The sequence below is a fragment of the Vombatus ursinus genome, unplaced genomic scaffold (genome assembly GCF_900497805.2).
Source record: "Vombatus ursinus unplaced genomic scaffold, bare-nosed wombat genome assembly UNPS02010219.1, whole genome shotgun sequence".
NCBI classification, from domain to species: Eukaryota; Metazoa; Chordata; class Mammalia; order Diprotodontia; family Vombatidae; genus Vombatus; species Vombatus ursinus.
This window is the reverse complement of record NW_020949997.1, coordinates 9,422,549-9,443,678: the sequence shown is the minus strand read 5'-3', so window position 1 is coordinate 9,443,678 and position 21,130 is coordinate 9,422,549. Positions and strand designations below refer to the sequence as shown.

Genomic DNA, 21,130 nt, shown 5'->3' with positions numbered 1-21,130 from the left:
AAGAGAAAAAGCATACAATGACTATAATAATAAAATTTAAAAGAATGTTAAAATGAAGTCAAACTCTGAATAATTGTAATGACCAATCCTGGCTCCCCATAAAACATATAATAAAAAGTATTTCACTTCTCTCAGAAAAGTGAGAGCTACAGCTGCAGAATGTCTAATGTTCATTGTGTTAGTTGGTTTTGCTTTGCTGTTTTTCTTTGCTGCAAGAGAGGATTCAATGGGTATTAGGTGGGAGTTCAGTTATGCCCATAAATAACTCTGATGTTAAAACAAAAAGACATTAACAAAACTTATTTGGAAGAAATGTTTAAATGTTACCAATAAACATGTGGCTATGGATCAGTCAACAGTTTCTTTCAGTGAGTTCTTCAGTCCCAGATTCAGAATATTTTAAGTCTTAAAATAGCTTGATTTATTCTTGATCTCCGTCTGCTTTGGGAATTATGACAGCAAGTAAAAGCAGAATATGATCACAAATCCTGCAAATTACAGACAGCTTAATAGTCACTCTAAACTTAGAGTTGTAGCAAATGTAGAATGGGCCAAATTTTAGAGGGGGGTCACCGTTATCATTCTCATTTTTATTAAATTAAGGAACAGGATCTTCCTACTGCTAATTTTTCCTCGAAACTACAAGGTTAATGGAGATGTGTGAGCTCCCTTCTTTTTCAACCCCAAGGCTCCCTATGCCTTCATAATAGTTGATACTTCACACTGTCCAAAGTCCTAAGGACCTGCTCCAGAATAATTGTTTCTTCCCTCACTTCAAAACTGTTATTCCTTCAGTATCATTTCTGCGTAGTGTTGGAGGAAAGTAATCTGTTCAAGTGCAGCTAGGTGGCGCAGTGGATAGCACATTGGACCTGCAGTCAGGAAGACTCGTCTTGAGTTCAAATTCGGCCTCAGACGTTAACTAGCTGTGTGAACCTAGACAAGTCATTTAACCCCGTTTGCCTCAGTTTCCTCATCCACAAAATGAATTGGAGAAGGAAATGGTAAACCACTACAGTATCTATGCTGAAAAAAAAAAAACCAAAACCCCAAATGGTGTCACCAATAAAAAATGACTGAACAACTGTTTAAATGACTCCATCTGAGGTATAACTGACCAATCCTAGGGCAGGAGTTCTTAACCAAGGATCTGTCAACTTGGATTGGGAAAAATGACACTTTTATTTCCCCTAGTTTCTAAATAAAATTTAGTATTTCCTTCACTTGTTTATTAAAAAAAATAAACAAAACAAAACCAAAAAAACCCTCCAACACTGTTTTGAAAAGGGGTCCAAAGACTTCCCTAGAGATTGCCAAAAGGAGTCTATGATTTTTTTAAAAGGCTAAGGACCCCTGCTGCACAGGATATTCAACAATTCAACCAATAATACATGTGAGACATATATGCATGTATCTGAGCATGTGTGAGAATGTTTGTGGGTGGATATGTATATTCTTTAAACTGTGCAGAGTTCTTCACATATGTTATCTCATTGAAGCTTTACAAAAACCCAGTGAAGCAGGCACTACAGATAGACATTATTATTCCCATTTTACAGGTGAGGATCTGGAAGCTCAAAGGTTTGAAATGATTTCTATGGTCAAACAGTGAATGTCAGAGGCAGGATTTGAATCCTGGTCTTACATATTAAAAGTTACAGCACTTAGAGAGGCTGGCTTTAGAATCAAAGAACCTGAGTTCAAATTTTGCCTCTTGCATCCTCTGATATTGGGAAAGTCATTTTAACATGCTGGGCTTTGGATTTATCACCAATAAAATGAGTAAAATGAACTAGATTTTAAATCTATGTGTGATCTTATGATTACTATGCTAGACTGTTTCCTAAAGAAGATTTTCTTTTGGACTAAACATCTCTAAATATTGGAAATTCAAAGGTGTCCAAAAAAAGCGAGTTGATTTTTTTATGTAGTCTTAGATTGTGGATAGGTGAACTTGGTACAGTTCAGTTAATTTAAACAAACCTTTACTAAAAGACTCATGGCATTATTGGGCAGCTAGGTGGCACAGTGGATACAGCACCAGACCTGGAGTCAGGGAGATTCCTTTTCTTGAGTTCAAATCTGGCCTCAGACACTTACTAGCTGTGTGACCTTGGGCAAGTCACTTAACCCTGTTTGTCTCAGTTTCCTTACCTGTAATATGGGCTGGAGAAGGAAATGGCAAACCACTCCACTATCTTTACCAAGAAAACCCCAAATGGGGTCACAATGAGTTGGACACAACTGAAACAAATGAATAACAATGTAGTATTGTGCTAGGCACTAGGAGAGATACAAAGTCTAGGCAAGACATTGACACTGTTCTCGTCCCCATGCAGTATATCATTGAGCGTAGTTCTTTTCACATTTCCTAGCTACTTTCCTCCTACTACTAAGAAGAAGAAAAAAAGCCCAGATAGGAGACCTTTTCAGCATTAAGTTAAAATCTTGTGCATGGCCTAAAGGAATAATTTCTGCTCAGGCTGCTCCTAAACTTGGTAGGTAACAGACTAAACCTACTTATACTATTTTCTTTCCTGGGATCACTTTTTGCTTATTCTTATAAATAATAAAATTTACCACATATTTGGGCAGCAGAGAAGCTTCTTCAATTTCCTTTTCATCTAATCTAAATTATTTAATCCTCCTCAGGATTCCTCACACGTGCACCAAATACTAATAGAGCAAAATCACTCTGAAGTGTGTGTTAAGAAGGGAATTCTCACTCCATTCCCCCTCCCCGCCAATGCCTTGCTAAGTAAGTAGTTCAGCTTTCTCTGAGCAAACTGCAGAGAGGAAGAAAACTTGCTTGCCTGCTTGCTTGCTTCCTTTCTTGCCTGCTTGTTAAAACAATGAGGCCTTTACGAGATTATTTGATTAAATTTGAAAGTATGACCAAGACATTTTCAACCAGGTAAATCAAGCTTTCCCCCTTATCCTGGGGAGTAAAGCACACCTCCAAACAAACTGGTTGGTCATCCAGATATACAAGAGCTTACTTTATATTACTCTGCAATGCAGCCCTACGGAGGATTCACACAGCAAGGTGTTTGTTTGCTCTTAATTTATGCACAGTAATGAGGGAATTTAATCTGTGCACCGTAGCAACTCACATTGTACTGAGGGGCAGCAGGAGAGATGCCTGCCCTCTGTATTCCTCAGTTTAGGAAGCCGAGGAGTGTTGGCACATCAGAGATACTTAACAGCAGACATTTGAAACCACTTCTAAATGGGTCACTATGTAAACCCAGCTCACCTAGAATTAACAGGCCTACAAGGAGGCATTCTGGGTTTGTATTTGCTTTATCTGGAAAAATGAGGATGTCATCTTAAATTGTTGTATATTAGAAATTCTGAGTCTCTGTGGATGAAAGGAGGCAATATGGAAAGAATGGTGGACTTTGGTCAAGAGAAAGATCAGTTTACATCCTGCCTCTGACACTTTCCTGCTTTGAGACTCCCACCCACTTATTTATTCTCTCAAACTTGGTTTCCTTAGCTTTGAAATGGAAGGAGGTAAGACATTGACTTGAAGTACATATCTGAAGTGTGGTTGCAAGGATCATATAAGATAATGTATTTTTTTTTTTAGGCAATTGGGGTTAAGTGACTTGCCCAGGGTCACACAGCTAGTAAGTAACAAGTGTTTGGTCTGAGGCCGGATTTGAACTCAGGTCCTCCTGACTTCAGGGCCGGTGCTCTATCCACTGCACCACCTAGCTGCCTAAGATAATGTATTTTTTAAAGTTTCTTTTCTTTTTTTTTAAATTTTATTTTATTCTGAACTTAAGAAATAAAACAAGCATTTCCATAACATAGTGGAATAGGAAAAAAATGATTGCACATGAAACTGCAAATTTATTGCATACAACTTGCTATTCCTTTTAAATATGTAATAAAGTTATCGTGTAACTTTTTTTTTCTTCCCTCTCCTTAGAGATGGCTACCATTAGACATCAATATGTATGTATATGTAAAATCATTCTATACATACTACTATTTATAAGTTCTTTCTTTTGTGCGTGTGTGTGAGGTAATTGGGGTTAAGTAACTTGTCTAGGGTCACACAGATAGTATCAAGTATCTGAGGCCAGATTTAAACTCAGGTCCTCCTTACTCCAGGGCTGGTTAGCTGTCCCTTATCAGTTCTTTCTCTGGATGCAGATAGCACCTTCCTTCATAGGTCCTTTGTATTTAATGTGGGTATTTATAATAGTCAAAATGACTTAGTCACTCAGTTTTTCTCAAAACAATATTGCTGTTACTGTATACAACATTCTCTTGGTTCTACTCATTTCGCTCTTCATTATTTCATGCAAGTCGATCCATGGTTTTCTAAGTTCATCATTTGTTAGAGCACAGTAGTATTCCATCACAATCATACAGTATAACTTGTTCAGCCATTCTCCAACTGCCAGTTATCCCCACAATTTCCTGTTCTTTGCCACCACAGAGAGCTGCTATAAATATTTTAGAATATATTACAGGTTCTTTTCTCCTTTTTCCCTAATCATCTTTGAAAACAGACCTAGTAGTAGTATTGTTAGTCAAAGGGTATAAGAAGTTAAATAACTCTTTGGGCATAATTCCAGATTGCTCTCCAAAATGGTTAGATCAGTTCACAGTTCTACCAACAATGAATTAGTGTCCCAGTTTTTCTATATCCCTTGCAACATTTGTCGCTTTCCTCTTCAGTCATTTTAGCCAATCTGATAGATGTAAAATGATACCTCCAGGTTGTTTTAATTTGCATCTCTCTAATCAATAACGATTTAGAGCATTTTTTTTCACATGACTATAAATTGTTTGGATTTCTTCATCAAAAAACTGCCTGTTCATATCCTTCTAAAAGTGCTTTTTAAAAATGCCATAAAACTTAAGCTATTATTATTGCTGTCACAATCCATGGCTAGCTAATTAATGCATGCCAACACATTTGGATGAGAAGTGCCTGCACCAATGATTTTCCCCTTTCTAAAAGGCATTTATAAATATACATTTGATATTACAGAAGCCACTTGCCACAGCATACATTTTTAATGACAATAGAAAGACTTTCATAGGCATAAGCAGGGTAATTCTAAAACAGCCTTCAATGAATTAAATTAAACTGAGTCATTTGTCATCAAATGCCAATTTCATTACAGCAGCCACCTGATTAGCCTTTGTGGAAGCATCCGATGTTGAGTTGGAAGGAAGGTCAGGATCCATCTAGTATAGGGGTGTGGAACCTGCAGCCTCGAGACCACATGTGGCCCTCTAGGTCCTAAAGTGCAGCCCTTTGAATCCAAACTTCGCAGAACAAATTCCCTTAATAAAAGGCCACAGGTTCCCCACCTCTGATCTAGTATAACTCCCTCATTTTACAGATGGGGAGACTGAGGCCCACCAAAGTTAAGAGACTTATGCAAGGTGACATAACTAGTGTGTTGGCAGACCTGGATGCTGCATGGCATTATGGAAAGAGCCCTGGCTCTGGACGCTGAGGACCTGGGTTCAGTTCTTGTTGTTGTTCAGTTATTTCGATTGTGTCCCATTCTTCCTGACCCCATTTGGGGTATTCTTGGCAGAGATACTGGAGTGGTTTGCCATTGTCTCCAGCTCATTTGACAGATAAGGAAACTGAGGCAAACAGGGTTAAGTGACTTGCCCAGGATCACACAGCTAGTAAATAAGGTCGTATTTGAACTCAGGTCTTCCTAACTCCAGGCCTGGCATTCTATCCACTGTACCACCTAGCTACCCAGGTTCAGTTCTACCTAAGGTTTCTATCTTGTATTACCTTGGGTAAATCATTTAACCTATGAGCCACAGTTTGCTCATCTGAAAAATGAGGGGTTGGACCGCATGACCTCTTAACCTTCTTTATGTCATGATCCCCTTTAACAGTCTGGTGAAGCCTGTTGTGGTTCCCTGCTCAATATACTGGTTTGTTGCTTACATTCATAATGGAAAGAAATACTAAATTTCAGTTAGAGTTTATTATAAAATAAAGATATAATTTTTTTTCCCACCCAAGTTCATGGGCCCCCTGAAATCTATCTCCAGACCCCTTTATCTCTGTGGACCCCAGGTTAAGAATCTCTACTCTAGATGTAAAATAGCTGCTAATATTTATGTATGTATAGCTTTAAGGTTGTCAAGCACTTTACACACATTATCTCATTCAATCCTCTCAACCACCTCAGAGGTAGGTGCTATTACTCCCCCCAGTTCTCCTATGAGGAGACTGAAGCTCAGAAATGTTAAATGATTTGCACAAGTCACAAAACTAGTAATTATCTGAGATGACATATGAACCTAGGTCTTTCTGACTCAAAGTCCAGCACTGTAACATGTGTGTGAAAAAGGGATTATTAGTGAGTTATTAGTGAACCTAACCAGAGTTCCAATAACTGAGGAGACTATGAATGGTTCATTAGGGGGCATTGGTCAGAGTCATCAAAGTAAATTACTTTTAATCCCACCACCATTCATTGCTATTCAACCTGTCTCACGGCTTTCCTTACTCAATGGAGAAGAAACAGGAATCATACATTCTCTGTGTCTAGTACTTTACACCAATTTCCCATACAACATCTCATTTGATCCTTACAACAACCAGGTAAGGAAAGCTCTGTGGGTGGAATGACAGATGGAGAGACAGAGATTCAGGGTGGTTCAAAGAAAAGCCTAAGGTCATAAAGTTAAAACATGACAGAAGTAGAGATTGGAACCCAGGACTTCTGATACTAATTCCACTGCTATTTCCACTATACTAAAAGTAAATGACCACCTGAGAGTTTTTCCAAATAATTTCAAAGCACTATCTTTCCGCTGCTGGTAGATATATGGAGCAACGTACACACCTCTACAGTCAAAGATTAACCCTTCCAAGATTTCCTGCTGCCCTATAAAAAAGTAAAAACCACTGTACTTCCAAACTACCAACTACTCCTCTCAAAGTGTGTCATGCTTACAAAGTACAAAGAAGTGCATAAAATATGCCCACGTGGGAATTACTCTCCCATGCACAATTTACAGAAGCACATACCCACTTCTTGCAGCTGTATGCCAGAGCCAACTCAAACCAGCTAGAGAGTCAACTGTTAAATTTTCAGCTAGCAAAAGCTCCAAATCAAGGCTTGATTGTTTTGTTGATTGTCTAGGCTTAAGAAAGAGAAAATGTTAATAATGCAGACTAAACTTAAAAATGTGTCCTGTACCACCACCCTCCAAGGGCTGGTTGTTAAACACTTACCAACATACCCCTGTCCAGTTTTTATGAGAGTTTGAAAGAAAACATTATCCTAAGAGTTTAAATGGATAGCCTAATTAGAATCAGGAAGCAAGACCTTGAAAAAAGTGGAAAATTCAGAAAAGCTTTTTTTAATTGAAAAAATTAGAGAGAGGAGGTATGATAAATTTTGTTTTTGGTAATGATGAATAAAATGCTTATGAGGAAAAAGGTCAGCTTACATCCAATCTGGTATGATAGATGGAACAATGAACTAGGTGTTATAGGTCCTAGCACCACTATGGTATTCTTTTATTTAGCATATTATTTAACCTCTCTAGGCCAATAAAGTAGTTTGTCAAGTGAAGGGCTTGAAGCACCTTTTTTTTAATTGCAAAATTCATTTATCAGAAAATGAAAGCAAGTTAAAGTAGAGAAAAAATAAATCAGGGATTCTTCCCCTTTTGTGTGTCATGGACCCATTTAGCAACCCGGTGAAACTTAAGTTTGGTTCATTCATTCATTCATTCATTCATTCATCCATTCATTCATTCATTTATTTATTTATTCATTCATTCATTCATTTATTCATTTATTTATTTCTGAAGTATTACTAGACTGTTTTTAAATACATAAAATAAAATATAGGATTACAAAGGAAACCAATTATATTGAAATAGTTATTTAAAAAAAAAGCTTATGGAGCCCAGATTAAGAACCACTGGATTAGATGATCTCTAAGGTTCCTCTGAATTTTAACATTATACGATTCAATAATGTTCCCAGGGTCCTGACATCCCACAAAAATTATTTCCAAAAAATTTTCATAATTTTTTTTACATAAAACAAAGTACCTGATCAGATAGATCATTAAAATACCTACATGCATTCATTACTTGCCTGAGTGACAATACAAGTAATACAGAAGGAGCAAGGGAGACGATGATGCATAGATATACCCATATTTATGTAAAGGATATGCATCCCATGCCCTAAAGTTTGCAGCATCATTTAGTCAAATATTCCCCCAAAGGGCTATAAAAGTGCAACAGAAGTTATAAAATACTGAAAAGTTATTCATGTTGTTGCTGTTGTCTCCATAAAGAAGAATGAAGAAAAAAAAATAGTGACTCAATGTCTATGGAAAATTTGAATGAGATGGAATGTCGATGGTTATTTAAAAAATTAGGATGCACTTAAAGAAATAGTTCTACTTGATGATGCGTGCCACCTACATCCTGACCCAAGAGTGCCAGATTCAAGGTGCAAAATGAGATCTATATTTTTGGACTGAGCAAATGTGCAGATTATACTTATTTGTTACAAGAATTGCATTTTTCTGGTTTTATTGGGGGTGGAGTGGAGAGGGAAAGGATTTTCAAACAATTTTTTAAAATAGTAATACATAAAAGTACTTAGAAGAATATATTTAGGAATATTGTAGGGTATGTTTTCTGGGTTTAAACACAAAATTCCTGTGCTTGCTTCGGCAGCACATATACTAAAATTGGAACGATACAGAGAAGATTAGCATGGCCCCTGAGCAAGGATGACACGCAAATTCATGAAGTGTTTCATATTTTTTCCTCATCTGTAAAACGAGGTGGTTGGACCAGAGCTTAATGTTCCTTCCAGCTGTGATATTCTATGCTTCTGAATCCACATGTTTATCATTAGCTACAAGAACACCGACCACCACTTCTGTTTCAAGTGGCACATTGTCCGATTGCGTTCATTTGTCATGGGGTTCTACGTTCAGTTGCGTGTTTAGGGAGAAAACACTCCTGTCTGCTTCCTTCCCTACAGCCACGCAGGAAGGGAAAGCTCACACCATGGGTGTGATATGCAAGCCCAAGAAGTAGCTTTAACTTTTTCTACCAGAGGACTTTGACACAGATCTAAGTTCTGTCTTGAAATGTGCTGTTGTCATATCTGGTTGTATGTAATAGGCCCAGGTCCCTTATCTGTATATGTGTGAAGCAGTTGGAGGGATCTTTGAAATCGAAGATGATTCTTTGATATTTGGATTGTTCTTTATCCAGCATTGGCCTTATTTGTTCTAAATAAACTGTTCTGAAAACTAAAAAAAAAATAAATAAATAAACACAAAATTCCTTCAAAATTATTTAATTTCTTAAGTAATTAATTACCAATGAATCATGCAGTACACAACAGCAAGACATTCCTTACCAAATAACTTAGATAAAATAAAGAACGCTATTTCATGGAACATTTGGTCATCTCATATTGCAATGCTCATAGTAAGTATCTACCAAAAAAAATTATGAAAATAATTGCAGTTTATATCAACCAGTTAGAGAGCATGAAAAAATAGAGAAATTCTACAAACAACTCAGTAAGAGACTCTAAGTCAAATCAACATATACTTGGATCCTCAGTGACTTGAATGCAAAGGTACTAATTGATCAGGATAATGAGAAATATATCAGAAAGCATGTATCAGAAAAAAGGAATGAGAGAATCCAAAGACTTGTAGATGATATAGAAGCTCACTTTTATTTCACCAATATCCTTCTCAAGGACTGGTAGGTACAGGATATTTTAAGCACTAAATATGACACAAAATGAAACTCATTATATTTTTAATTAAATTTTATTTTATTTTCAGATTCACATTCTCTCCTTCCCCACCTTATCTCCCCCTTAAATTGAGAAAGCAAGAAATACAAAACCTTTGTTACAAACATGTACAGTCGAGCAAAATGAATTCCTGCATTGGCCATCTCCAAAAAAAATTGTACTCTGAGTTCACTCTCTATTTTAAAAAACTGGAAAAGACATGTTACTGATGTGAATCTTCTCTGAATCAATTGTTTGTGTATCATCAGATCACTTCTTAGAGCAAAGAACAGTATTAGTAAATAGTTAAAATAAAGAATAATAAGAAAAGGTTATGGTCACCTAGAATTCTGAGGGGAGTAGCAGCCACTCTGAGGAACTGACTTGCTCATCCAAGTTGGGAGGATGAATCCTAAGCTTTCCCTATTTCTACAATTAAAACAACTCAATCCTGAACTATTCAAACAAATAATTATGAATGAAAAATAGATTGTTGTTGTAGTTTCAGTCGTGTCCAACTCCGTGACCTCATTTAGGATTTTCTTGGCAAAGATACTGGAGTAGTTTGCCATTTCCTTCTCCAGCCCACTTTACAAATGAGGAAATTGAGGCAAACAGGGTTAAGTGACTTACCCAGAGTCACAAAGTTAGTAAGTGTCTTAAGTTGAATTTGAATTCAGGTCTTCCTGACTCCAGGCCCAACACTCATACTTTGCTGGAAAAAAATTAAGGCCATTCATTTAGAACTTCCCTCTTTTCACATCCTCTTAACATCATCCTCCGCTATTTCCTCATTCACGCCAGTCTCTGATGATAAGTTGGTTCTTCTCCTTGCAAAGGCCAAACCCTCTAGTGTACTCTTTTTTTTTTTTGGTCTTTTTTAAATAATATTTTCCCCCAATTACATGTTAAAATAAATTTTTTAAACTTTTTTTTTTAAAGTTTTGAGTTCCAAATTCTATCCCTCCTCTCTCCCTTCCTCCTTCCCTGAGACGGTAAGCATTCCATTATAGGTGATTCCAGTGTACTCTGTCTTTTCCAGCAGACTGTCCTCACTATCATCCCCCTTCTCTCTCTAATTTTCAATCTCTTCCTATCAACTGGTTGCTTCCCTGACGTTATCAAACACCCTATCTCCCTGATCTATCAAACCCCCTCTCTTGATCCTACCTCTCCCACTGGCCATTTGTCCACATCTCTCTAATTCTTCTCAGCTAAATGTCAAAAAGCCATCTATATTTGATGCTGCTACTTCCCTTCCTTTCATCGTCTTCTGAACTCTCTGCAACGTGGTTCATTGAATGGAAACTACTTTCTCCAAAGTTACCAATAATCTCTTAATTGCCGAGTCCAGTGTTCTCAGTCCTCATTCTTCACGATCTCTGCAGTATTTGATACTGTTGTCCTCTTCCTCTCTGGGTTTTCCTAACTTCCTGGTTTTCCTCCTACCTACCTGACTGCTCCTTCTCAGCCTCCTTTGCTGGATCTTCCTCTCAGTCCTGCCCACTAACTGTAAGTGACTGCGAAAACTCTGTCCTGGGCCCTCTTTTCTCTCTATACTTTCTCATTTGGTGATCTCATTAGCTCCCAGAGATTTAATTATCATCTCTTTGAAGATGATTTTCCCAGCCCTAATCTCTCTCCTGAGTCCCACTTCACATTACCAACTACCTTTCAGACATTTCAAACTAGATGTTCTTTAGGCATCTTAAACTTAACATGTCCAAAACAGAACTCATCACCTTTCCCCAAACCTTTCTCCCTTCCCAATTTTCCTATTATAGCAGAAGGCACTACCATCTCCTGGAGGTCAACAAAGCTAACATACTTAGTGTAATTCCAGTCTCATTACTCACACTCATTTAACATGTCCATCCATCCAATCTGTTGCCAAGATTTGTTGTTTCTTCATAACATCTCTTTTACACATCCCAAACTCTCTACTCACACAGCCTAATTCAAGCCCTTGAAACCTTTCTTTGGCTATTTCAATAGTCTTCCATTGGTCTCCCTGCCTCAGATCTATCCACGCTCCAATCTATCCTCCACTCAGCTGCCAAAGTGTTCTTCCTAAAGTTTACTTCTGACCATATCACTCTCACCCTACCCCCAACTGGTCTTTATCACCTCCAGGATCAAATAAAGTCCTCTCTTTAGCATTTAAAGATCTTCCTATCCCTCTTCTTATCTTTCCACTCTTCTTACACTATAATTCTCTTCTACACATGCATGTTCTAGTTACATTTGCCCACTATTCTATCACCTGTCTCTGTCCCTTCATATTGATTGTCCCCAGTGGTGTGCCTGAGACTGGCCTAACTGTTAAATTTTCAGTGTACTGACACTTTAGAAATCACCAACCTCTACAAATTAGGGCTTGATTTACTGTTTTATTGATTGCCTAGACAAGAATAAATTAATAATTCGGATTAAACTGTTTTAAAAAGTACATTTTTTTTCAGAAGAGGCCAATTAAACATTTACCAGCCCATGACTATATTTCTCTGTAAACACTGCTTGAGGGGAAGGAAGGAAAGGGAATAAGCATTTATTAAGTGCCTACTACATGCTAGGCACTGTGCCAAATACCTTACAAATATTATCTCATTTGATCTGAACTTTGAGTTCACCAGGAGTGCAGTGCACCAGACTAGAGGCCTACTGACTCATTTTGAGGCTAATAATCATAAAAACTAGTATTCATATAGTGCTTTAAAGTTTGCAAAATACTTTACACAGATAATCCCATTTGAGCTTTATAACACCCCTTTGTTTCTCTCCTGTGCCTGGACTGTTCTCCCTCCTCACCTATGTCTCTTAAAAAGTCTGGTTTTGGGGCAGTTAGGTGGCGCAGTGAATAGAGCACCAGTCTTAGAGTCAGAAAGACCTCAGTTCAAATTCGGCCTCAGACGCTCAACACTTACTAACTGTGTGACCCTGAGCAAGTCACTTAACCCCACTGACTAGCCCAAAAAAAAAAAAAAAGAGTCTGGTTTCCTTTAATAACCTCCCAAACAGATTCACTCTTCTACTCATCCAGTGGCTCTTCCAAACCTTTTCATCCCTCTGCAAGCCTCCCTTTACATCCTCTCAGCTAAGGGCCTTGCCTCATATTTAACAAACAAATCTGGGACCATTCATGCAGAGCTCTTTCTTTTCTCCTCCTCATCTCACATCATTCAGATCTCTTCAACCACTCCCTCCATCATCCTTGTCTCACATGAGGAAGTGGCTCTTCTCTTTCCCAAGGTAGACCCCTTTATATGCTGCTTTGATCTCATTTTATCCCATCTTCTCCACCAGAATGTCCCCACGATCATCCCTACCAGGACAGTCAGGAAGACCTGAGTTCATATCCAGCTTCAGACACTTACTATCTGTGAGACCATGGGCAAATCACTTTAACTTTTATTTGCCTCAGTTTGCTAATATGTAAAATAGCACCCACCTTTCAGGGTTGTTGTGAGAATCAAATAACATAATAATTGTACAGTGCTTAGCACAATGCCTGACACATAGTAAGCACTATAGAAACATTAGCTTTTAATCTCTCCTCAATCTCTATCCACTGACTGATTCCTTGCTACCTATAAACACACCTTTGTCTCCCTCATCCTTAAAAAACCCTCACTTTAACCAACCGTCCTATTATCTATTGTCCTAGATCCCTCCTTCTTGCCTCCATTTCCTTTCCTCTCAACTTTCTTTTAAACCCTCTACAATCCTACTTCTATCCTTATCTTTCACCTGAAACTGCTCTCTACCACCAATGTCTTAATGGCCAAGTCTATTAGCCTTTTCACAATATTCATCCTTCTTGACCCCTCTACAGAACTTTTGACACTATCACCTTCTTCTTGATACTTTCTTCTCTATAGGTTTTCTCGATCCCATTCTCTCCTGGTTCTCATCCCACCTGTCTGACTGCTCCTTCTCGGTCTCTTTGCTGTATCTTAACTCAGGTTTTACCCACTATGAGTGTCCACTAGGACTTTGTCCTGAGCTTTCTTCTCTCTTTCTCACTTGGTGATCTCATCAACTTCCATGGGTTCAATTATCATCTCTCTATAGATAATTCTCAGCTATAATAACTGGCATGAACCTCTCTCCTACCCTCCAGTTTCATATCACCAACTGCCTTTTTGACATCTCAAATAAAATAGCCTGCAGACATTCCAAACACTTAGAGAACTGAACTCATTATCTTTCCTCCCAAGCCCTCCCCCCTTTCCAGTTTCTGGATTACTGTCAAGGGTACTACTGTCCTCCCAGTCATCTATGCTTATAACCTAGGTGTCACCCAAAACCCTTCACTTGTACCAGCCCCACATATCCATTCCATTGTCAAGTCTTGCCATTTATGCCTTCACAACAATTTTCACATATACCTCCTCTCTCACACAGCTGCTACCCTGGTACAGGTCCTCTCTCATCACCTCAAGCCTGAACTACTGCAATTGCCTTCTGATTGGTCTCCCTGCATTGTCTCTTTTCACTCCAGTCCATCCTCCATTCAGCTATCAAAGTGATTTTTCTAGAATAATCTAACCATCTCTCTCTCTCTCACACTCTCTCTCTCTCACTTACACACACACACACACACACACACACACACACACACTCTCTCTCTCTCTCTCTCTCTCAATAAATTCCACTGGTTCCCTATTAGCTCTAAGAATAAAACATAAAACCCTGTTGGACTTCCCCTTCACAATCTGGTCTTTTCCTATATTTCCAGTCTTACACTCCAGTATTTTATGACCCAGGAATACCGGCCTACTTACTTAACTAGACAATCTGTCTCCTGACTCTTTGCATTTCCAGTGGCTGTCCCCTATGGTTGAAATGTTCACCTCTTCACCACCACTTCTAGAGTCTGCTGAGTCCACCTTCTGTAAAAGGCCTTTCTGAGTCACCCCCTCCCACCTTGTCACACTGCTAGTGCCTTCCCTCTAAGATTACCACCCATTTACTATATGTGTGTGTGTATACATATATGTATATATACACACATACACACACACACACACACATCCCTTGTATGTACATAATTGTTTGCATGTTGTCTCCCTCATTGGAATGTGAGATTGCTGAAGGTGAAGACTATGTTTTTGCCTTTCTTTGTATCTAGCCTTAATACAGTAGGTGCTTAATAAATGTTTGTTGATTAATTGACTAAGATCAAATGTCACCTTCTGTAGGAGCCTGTCCTGGTTTACCCAAATGCTAAAGCCTTTGTCTCTTCTCTCTCTTCCCTGTCTCTCTGTATCTCTCTCTATCCTTCTGTCTCATTTTTGGAAAAATAGAAACATATGATCATCATTCTTACCCAAGAGCAAATGCTGGCATAGTCAGGATGATGAAACTCAGTACTTGCTACTCAAGGCAAATTCCTTTCAAAAACCAGTGATACCAAAGCATGTTCCATTGTGGCTCAGAAGTCACTCTTAAATGCAATTGGAAACAACACATTATTATCACTAAGCCCAGAACATAAAATTCTTCTTTAACTCCATTTCTATCATTCTTTTCAACCACTTTCAGGATAATGACATTGAACAAATTTAAAGCACTTTGAGAGAGACAGACAGAGACAGAGACAGAGACAGGAGGGAGAAGAGAGAGACAAAGACAGTGAGAGATCTTTTCCATACATAAACAGAACAGTCAGGTTAGACTCTGAAACCAAATGACAACATTTACAAGACTACCTCAGAGATTCCTGAACAGAACTCAGTCTTAAAATATGCCTCCAAGAGGGGAAACACATCACCAAAAGAATCATAAAATAAACCAGAAATAAATTCAGGGCAGAGAGGGAAAGCAGAAAAAGTAACAGAGAATACTAGAAACTCTGTATATCTGTAATGTGATCTCTCTCTCTCTCTCTCTCTCTCCCCTTCCTCCCTCCCCCATTATCTTTCTCCCTCTCACACATTCATGCCCCATAGAATGTTTTTAGCTTTCAAAAAGGGAGGGGAAAAGAGAGAAAAGATCACATTACAGCTATAGAGAGAGACAGAGACAATGAGAGACAAAGACAGAGATAGGCTTTCTTAAGGACCCACAACACCTATCAAATGGAAAGAGAAGAATGTGGAAAGACCATTTTCCCCTAAGTCTTTTCTCATTCTGTCCTCATTCCATTCAAGTTAAAAATCTCCCAAAAGAAATATAATGCATAATCCTCCGTGTTTACATGCCTGACTGCACTTTTATCCCATTAATCAGATGCTGTGAGTAGACATGGGTGCTTTCAGGTCAGAATGACTCAAAATAAACATACTGACACATACTTTGGTTCTTCTTTTAGGAGGAAAACCTGTATGTCGCTTAGGGAAAGAACAGCATTTTCTCATCATACTTAAGTGAAAACTCGGTAATTAAGGACTTTCTGTTTTGTGCATTATATTCCATGAAGTGCTAGCTAGTAATGATACAACTTGGTGTCAAGGCTTCAGATTCAGAATAAAACTTAATCCGGTTTAGAAATGTCACCTCGTGAACCAAGATCAAGTGCTCCTACCTTAAGTTGATGACTGGGTTTTCCCTGTACTTTCTCATGAGCATAACTATTTAAGAAATAAATCTGACACAATTTATTATTCAGGCATGATCGCCTAGTTTGTGATTTATGTAGGCCCTTTGCTTTTTGTCCCCCCTCTTTTCCCCTGACTACTGTACCTTTTGTGAACAGGGGGAATAAAGAGATAAAATTCAACTCTGTCAATTTGACTGCTACTAGTTCACAGCTTTGGTAAAAGATTTATTGAAAGAGGCTGAAGCTGTTGCATTATCTTCAGCTGGTATAGTGCCTTCAACACAGTAGATACCTAATAAATGTTTGTTGAACTGGATTGAATTAAATGTATTTGTTTCAGTTATCCATTTTTCCCCACACTCTATTACCAAGGAAAAATTGAGATTTGGCTCCAGAAAAATGCCTGTTCATTTTCCATGCCCATTTCCCTGAAATTTAAATCATCATCAGAACCGTTTCTAAGGAGGAAATTTGTGGTCTAATATAAATACTGAAAATGCAATTTTAAAATTGAACCACTGGTTAGATCATTCCTGTGAAAGCAGATGACAAATTCAGAAACATGTGGCAATGTTTCAACTCTAAGTGCTTGTAGGCAACATCTGGAGAGACACTTCCATATTTCTATTTCTGTTACCAATACTAATAGAGAAATCTATCCATAATTTCCATGGGAGGAATGTTTTCCCCCTAATTTAAAACTTAGCTCTTTATCAGTTTTCACTAGGTCTCCAAAGCAAAGGCCAAAACAATGTCCCTTTTAATACACATAGAGTTTATGTCTCCTCTTCCTCCTCATCCTCTCTCTCCCTTCTTCAAAAACTGGGTGTCTCTCTATCTTACCCAGAACGGAAGTAAGCAGCTATGCATGGGCATATTCCTACTGCTGATCAGAGCTCTGACCTATTCTGACAAGGGTTGATTTGCCCCTCCTTAAGCAACCTGGTACCCCATCCTCCCAGGGCTCACTTTATTAATGCTGAATTTAGTAAAGAGATTCAATCTGCTTTAGCCACAAGAGCTCCACTAGCCTCAGTCTACCCAGTAACAGAAATTATAGGCTTAGCCTTTCTTCTTCTTCTGCCGTCTCTCCCTTATAAATCTCATTCACCTATAGAGCTTCAAGCATCAGCCTCTATGCTGATAACTCTTAAATCTGGATTTCCCACCCTGTCTTCTTTCTAAGCTTCACGTTCACTTGTCCAACTCTCTACAGTACACCACCATTTGAATAACACTAACTCAAACTCAACACATTCAAAAACAGGTTCTTTATCTTTGCCCCTAAACTTGCAGCTTCTGACTTCACCGTTTCTGTTGATGATAACTCCGACCCAGGCTGACACTTTGGCATTATCTTTGATTCTTCTGTCACCCTCATCTCTCATAGCTCCTTAATTATTATTGGACTGTACTTCCATTTTTACATATTCTTTCCCACTGCTGCTTCCTTGGTACACGCTCCCTCATTACCTTAAGATCACAGAATTGCAAAGGTGATAAAGACCTCAGAGGTAATTTAGTCCAACATTCACCTGAACAGAAATCCCCTCTAAATCTCCCTAACAAGGCATCATTTAGCATCCACTTGACATCTGGGAAAGATGAACCTACTACTATCTAGGACAGCCCATCCCACTTTTAGATTTTTCTAAATTTTAAAAACATTTTTAAGATAGTTCTAATTGTTGGGAAATTTTCCCCTTACATAGAGCCAAAAATCTACCTCTGTGCAACTTGAAATCATTTATTGCTCCTACTTCGACCTTCTGGAGCCAAGCCGAATAAGGCTAATTTCTTTTCCACATGAAAGGCCTTCCAACACTTGGAGACTGCTATCATACCCTACCTACCAAAGTCTTCTCTTCATCTTTCTCTTGGGATAAACATCCCAAGTTCCTCCAACTAATCCTTGTAAGGTATGACTTCCAGGACCTTCACCATCCTAGTGACCTTCTTCTGGTTACCCTTTCACTTACACAGAACTGAACCCAATACTCCAAGTGTGGTTTGACCAGAGCAAAATACAGCAGGTCTATCACCTCCCTCATTTTGGTCACAATCCTTTAATGTACCCTAAACATGTTAGCTTTTTTGGCTGTCATGTCCCATTGTTGTCCCACATTGATTTGGCAGTCCAATAAAACTTCTAGATCTTTCTTTCACACAATCTGTTGTCTTTGAACATTTCCCCCAACCCTTACTTGTGTGATTGTACAAGTGGGACTTTCTATTTCTATTTCTATTAAACTCCACTTTATTAGATTCTATCAGTCTAGCCTGCTAAGATCTCTGAATCCTGACTCTTGTCACCCAATGCATCCAGTCCTATCTTACTTACAAATCTGACAAGCATGCCGTCTATGCTTTCATCAAAGATGTCACAGAGCCATGGAAAGATCTATAAGGTACTCCACTACAGACCACTTATCTGAATAACTGCAATGGCCTCCTACCAGATTTTCCCACGTCCATTATCTCTCCTCTCAAATCTATCTTTCACCAGACTTATCTTCATTATTTGGAGCTTTCAATACATTATTCCTCTATTAAAAAAAAACTTTCAATGGCTTCCTACTGCCAAATTAATAAAGCTCAAACTCCTTTGGCTTAGAATTCAAGACCTTCCACAGACTGTAATCACCCTGCTTTATTTCATACCATTTATTCCACTCTAATAAATACTAGTTGACTCTTTCTATATACTCAATACTCCAGACAAACTGAACTAAGCACGAACTCCCTAGACTTAACAAAACAGTTTGTTTGCACCTCCTTTTGGTACTTACTATGTATTATAGCTGTGTGTGTGATTATCTACACATATACACAATATGCACAGCCATCTACTCTGGTTTTCTTGCCATCTGCCTCTGCCATGGCCCCACTTCTCCCCACTTCTAACAAGACTTCCAAACCATATTGCCAGGGGAAAAAAAAGTCAACAGTCACTTGGAAAGTTTATCTACTTAATTTTGAAATTCCCACCCTGAGCCCAGCCTTCTTGATTGGAGAGTGAGCGAGTCCAAGCCTAGACAACCCACCCAGGCCACGTACCATGTTTTACCTCTCATCATTTGCCCTGACCATCTTGTAATCTGCCTTGCTGCCTACCTGCTCTTTCTTACTCTACTTCTTTCTCTGGTCTTAGCAATCTTATAAATACTATCCTATTTTACTCCTCATCTTCTCACTAACCACTTGCCATCTGGACTAAATACCAAGCACTGGAGATAATCCTTTCACTCCCAGAATTCTCCCTGGGGCCCCACTGTCCTGATTGGTGAGTGCCTCTGTGCCCACTCTATCTAATGTACTAATTAGTACCAACTCTCTACAGTTTCATTTTACTCCCTATCTTCTTTTTTCTTTCTTTCTTTTTTTTGGGGGGCAAGGCAATTGAGGCTAAGTGACTTGCCCAGGGTCACATAGTCAAGTATCTGAGGCCACATTTGAACTCAGGTCCTCCTAACTCCAGGGCCAGTGTTCTATCCATTGCGACACCTAGCTGCCTCTAGCCTCCTGGCCATCTTCTGCTGGCTGCTTTGTACATACCATTGCAGTCCCTCTCCTCTCTCCACTGCAACTCTCTTATAACTCCATTCATCATCCCTGTAACTATCAAAACCAAAATATCCCACCCTGGCCACCATTCCCTTATTTGTGCTGTCTGATCCATTAAAATATAAGCTCCCAGAGGCCAAAAGGCCTTTGCTTTTATATTCACATCCCCAGCATTTAGCACAGTGCTTGGCAGTAGTAAGTGCTTCTAAAAAGCTTTTTCTTCCATTCATTCATACTAACACTGTCTCTAGAAAGGGATATCACTGCACTATCATCAACTTACCATCCCTACAATTCCCCAGATGCTTCTTGCTCTCATCACTCCCAACTGTCTCCACCAAATAAGAAGGTAAACTCCTTGAAGGTAGAGGCAGGATGGTTTTTGAATTTTATCTCCAGGTCTTTGCACAGTGTCTGGCACATGAGTGCTTAGTTGATGAGTTTTCTTCCATTCATTCATTGTGTGTGTGTCATGGTCCATTGGGCCTGGTATCACATCTTATCTAAACTTTAGAAATCCCCAAGTGCCTTTCTGCCCAAACACATTAGATGCTTAATAAGTATATGCTGAATTGAATTTACGGGAAATCAATAACTTCCTTCAATGCACCGAGGACCTAAGGCCTCATTGAAGGTACTCTCTCTACCAATGCAGATCATAATCTCTCCATGCTCCAGTAGACAACTTTTTAAGTTGTCATGACCAGAAAATACCAACACTTAATGGAAAACGTTTATCATGAGCCTCACCACGCTAGCTAGGCTGTTTCTCACTGTGGGGCACTTAGTCAAAATTTTTTTCTGCCTTGGTAGGCCTTCCTAGGCAGCTAGGTGGCACAGTTAGGTGGACACAGCTAAGTGGAGTTAGAGTCAAGAAGACTTGAGTTCAAATCCAGCCTCAGATTCTTACTAGCTGTGTGACCCTGAACAAATCACTTAATCTTATTTCCTTAACTGTAAAATAGAGATAATAACAACACCTACCAAGTAGGGTTATTATGAGGATCAAACGAGATAATAATTGTAAAATGCTTAGAGAACAATGCCTGGTACATAGTAGGAGCTATATAAATATCAGTCATCATTATTATTAATTCAGCCTCAGACTCTTACTCTTATGTGACCTTGGGCAAGTAACTTAACTTTTGTCTGCTTCAATTTCTTCAATTGTAAAATGGGAATCATAAAAGCACCTGCCTTCCAGAGTTGTGAGGATCAAATAAGATATC

At 38.7% G+C, this 21,130-nt stretch overlaps 1 protein-coding gene and 1 non-coding gene across 6 annotated transcripts in view; one reads left to right on the top strand and one right to left on the bottom strand.

Moving 5' to 3' along the window:
- Positions 1–21,130, bottom strand: part of NINL (ninein like) — a 184,330-nt gene that overhangs the window by 139,385 nt on the left and 23,815 nt on the right. The window lies entirely within an intron of this gene.
- LOC114037141 lies at positions 8,694–8,800 on the top strand. The gene has a single exon (XR_003568421.1). It is a non-coding gene; the product is annotated as a U6 spliceosomal RNA (small nuclear RNA).